Here is a 4,579-nt window from a genome sequence, read left to right on the forward strand (position 1 = left end):
AGGAAGTGAGGAATAAAGCGAGATGACCTTTGTCCAGTTTCAATAAATCGTGGACAGAATCATTGAATGGAACTTTTGGAATTTGAGACGAATGAGAATTTGAGAATTCAGAAGCCTTCATACTTAAATCAAGCAAATATTTAAGGGTCAATCGTCCGATGCCTCAGGTGTGAGTTTTCATCCGAATGCCAGCATCACAATCAATGTTTCTGTCGCACGATTTTGGACGCCGGTACAATGGATTATGGGAGGAAGACGCTGAGACGCTCTCCAAACAGAAAAGGGAAAATCAACAGAGGAATTTTGATCGTCGGTGGTGTTATCTGATGCTGGGATTTTGCTAGTGGCGCTGTTTCGTCCACATCAGTAGTATGAATAGGATACAGGGGAAGATGGTTCCTCGGCAAATAACGCAGCGATTTGACGTGACGCATCAAATATTTTCTTATTGCTTGATGGTGTCGGTTGCATTTGACGGGTGGAAGAATGCTAGGCTTCCCCTTCATCCCATGGGAAAGCAGGAGTATAGTTTCTGCAAACATATGATCTGTCACAGTCCTGGACATTAAGCAAAAATATGCATATCAAACGATTAAAAAGCAATCAGCTCATAAAGCCTACAAAATTGACTAAATATTTATCAATCTAAGGCCATGTCTTTTAGGTGACCAGAGCTTCCTTTTTAGAAAATCTTACTTGAGTTTGATATACTGTTAAAAGAAACTTCGTTACCCTGTTTAGGGGTGACCTGAAAATTGTCAAATGGAGTGAAAAAAGAACAGGTGAACACCAGAACAAACTCATCCATCCTGAAAAAGCTTCCCATAGAAAAGATGATGTTACAGGTGGTGGACCTTGCTACGAAAACAGCAGCATTATGTCGTATGTTGACAATCCAGCATCATCGGTACCTGCCCGGAGGAACGGAGCATCCACGCAGGTTGCAGTGTCACATTCCTAAAGATACAGTCGGCCGAAAATAGCTTGAACAAACATCAGGATTACGAGAGATCAAAGGATGGCAAGATTTTTGCGACTTCTCCAAACGAATACTCCATTTTCCATTGTGTTTGTCGAGGTCTACAAAATATCTTTTTGGGATGTGATTCAGTGATTGAGATATTTTTTATCACTGACGGTCTAGACATGTCATCCCGAAAAGAACACCTATTAGGTCTTTAGGCTGGCACCGTCCGTTCATAAATTCAAAAACTGCGAGTTTCAACAATACTGTTGTGTAGACTGGTTTACACATGCTATGAATGTCAATTCTCAGTAAATTTGCATGCATTATGTGCACTACAGCAGTCGTTTACTGATATTTACCTGAGCCACAATAAAAAAACATAGAACACAAACAGCATAGGACTTTATTAGTCTTACAACACAAATAGATCATTGTTGTAAAGGGTTAAGTGACCACCTCTGTCACTGACGTTTTCGACACTTGTCTTGACCTCACAACCACCTTGCTATTACGTCACAAGCTGCTGAAACAGGTCCCTAGCACAATAGCCAATCAGGAAGATATTCACATCACAACAAGGGTCCAACCTGTGTCGTTGGCAGGTCATTCAATGGGATGTCCAAGCCAAAACACCACCAGCTTCACAGCTACAAAGTGTCACAAAAACGCTTCTATACTTTCCTAATTTTGATTACCTCAACGGGTATAAATCATTCACCAAAACGCTGTAAATTGTGAGTGAGATCAGTTAATAACAGTCGATTCGATCAAATAAGTATTGATCACATGCAGCGGTGCCTGAGATTTAGTAAATATATCATTTATACTTGAGTGGTAATTCATAATCAAAGTGTGTAATCTTTTCTGTGTCACTCAGTACATCTTCTAGTTACATCTTCTAGCAATCAGACCTGACTTGTCCGATGTGACAATTTGTCCACCATCGTCAATTGACCTTTACAAATGTCATTGACACATTGGATCCTAATTTGATTTTGTTGGTCAACATCTAGCTCAATAGTCCAGATTTCTTCTGATCACTCGTGTTTCTTGGGCTAACATGATCGGTGGCTGATCGAAGTGGGTGGATTATAGGATAGTGCTGCTGGGTTTATCCCAAGGTGGCTGGAACTGAGGAAAGAAATATTATAGTTCTATTATATATCTCCTTCATTGGAATGGAAAAGTTTAATTTGAAAATAGTTAAGATGGACAATTTTTTTTCTGGCAGAGTCACGCGGAGCCAGGACTTTGAGAAAGATGCATATTGGGCATGAAGATTTCAGTTTCCAGTCAGATTTGTCTATGATATATTTCAAACAAACAATCAAAAATCAGTTTATAAAGTGTATATTTGTTCTGCCTGAGGGGCCAAGCAACAAGAAGTGTAAGTCAAATATTTGATCCAAGACTTTGGCGCCTTTTGATAAAAATCAAGGCCCCTGGCATTCATGGTAACTGATCCAGTACTTTATCATAACATTGGTCAAGCTTATTCAGGGCCTATTACACCTGAAATAGCAGACCCATCCATGCAAATACAGTTCCTAACTTAACCTGATTGGGTGTCACATGACCTTATTGACTGTCACATGTCACAATACTTACATTTAAACATATAAGCCTTTATCCCTGTCTAATATGGCATAAGGACAACAGAGAAACAAGTGTAACTGACCCCAAACAATGGATTGTTCAATCACCATGTGTTTTGGTTCTGAACGCTAAAAAAACAGCGTTTTCCCAAAAATGCAAATAATGGGAATTAGCTCTGGGTTGCATTTGATTTGCTGTTGCAGTTTGTTACCAAGCTAATTCAATTGAAATGTAAAAATGAACATTTTATCACAAATTCAGTGTTTATTTAAGGATTGCAAGTGGAACCAATGCATAACTGAATTAAATGAATGGGATTTGGGGTCAACTGTTGTGATTTTTGAAGGTAGTGGTATTGAGGGATATTGCACAGAACAGTGCCCAGGTCTAGAATGGCTACAAAAGTTTCCCTCCGTTTCCTTTGCTATACAGCCCCTGCAGACAAAACTGTGGTTTCCCTGTCAACAGGAAAGAAACTGCTTAGTTGCTGAAGGTTAGATGAGGAACAAGCGTCACAACTTTCTTACAACTGAAAGATTTAGTGAAAGGAAATGATAATTTTCTCAATATTTCTTCAAAAATATCTCAAGGCTGTGCTCAGTGGGGTAGTGGGCTGCTGCCTCCCCAAGACGCCTCTGAAAAAAATCATGGCCATCACTTAGTCGAGCAGGTCCACCAAGCTCAAGGAATGTACCAGCCTGAGGACAATAGCGGGAACATAGCGTCCCCCATCTGTGGGATAGACATTTGTTTGTATGATAACATTTAAAGGTCCCAGCTTGAATGGGGGAGGCAAGGCGGTCCATTCAACCTGTCCCTTTAAACCTACTTACCCCTCACTGACCTCTCAGTGCAATTCCACCTGTTGCATCTCCAGGCATTGCTTGTCCATTCCATGTCAACTTCGACCAAAATAAACACACATTTCTGTAAAGAAAACACAGTCGATTTTATCCAATATCTGTTGAATCAGAACCACCCTTGAACCCATCCTAAGCTGACCAGGACTGTCCCACACATTCTGTACAGGAAGTCCACTGGAGATTCTGACCAACTCTTATTGAAATTGACCATGATTGTTCTATAGATTTCAAGTCAAATTGGTCAGAAATATCTACACAATTTACACAGTTGCACAGAGAAATGTACACACAAACCAAGCCAAGTAAAAATGAAATTTTTGAAATAGAAGCTTGACAAGGGACAATGCCTTATCAGTGTTCCCATCACAGAGGAACAGGTCCTACACAATGCTCATTCAGGAGACCATGACCAGCGATCATCAGCACAATGAAACATTCCCAGGGATTTCCATTCTCACATTCACATCACAGGGAACAGGTTGTTCTTGTTATACAATACCGGAGCCTGCACCCAATTTTACCCCTTTGTCAGATTATCGTGTATTTTTCTGCAGCGTTAGCAATTTTTGCTCAATTTCTTCATCATTCACAAAATAATTGGACTCATGTTTGACGCTTTTACTGCATAATTAGTTCTCGATACCCTTCCTGAATTTTCTTTAGTGTGAGACGTTGTCAGAAACTACCCCACCCACTCTTTCATGCAGTGAATTGCTCTACATTCTCCTCTAATTTGGGCCCTTTCTCACACAAAGTTTGACCCGAAAATCAACCTCTTTTAAGGACCTGTACCAGTGATGTCAAAGCCTGCCCTTTCCTGTACAAATACTATTTAATTAGGTTCTGGTACCCTCCCTGAATCTGCTCTAGTGTGAAACGTTGTCAAACATTTCTCCATCACACTAACAAGCAATAATATTTCTAATTTGCAGCCAATTAAAACCCTTTCTTATCCTCTAAAAGGGTCTCCTTACCTAACTGAAACTGAATTAGAAAAGAAACTGTCATTCCCTACTTCTGAATTATCAAACGAAATCTTAATTCTTGATATTTGGAACCCTTCAAGATACTTGAACTTGATAATGGCCTGACCTAAAAAAAAGTGCAAACATCTTACAAATTCGCCACAAACTTCATGTCACATAGTGTCTTG

The sequence above is a fragment of the Lineus longissimus genome, chromosome 11 (genome assembly GCF_910592395.1).
Source record: "Lineus longissimus chromosome 11, tnLinLong1.2, whole genome shotgun sequence".
Lineage (NCBI taxonomy): Eukaryota > Metazoa > Nemertea > Pilidiophora > Heteronemertea > Lineidae > Lineus > Lineus longissimus.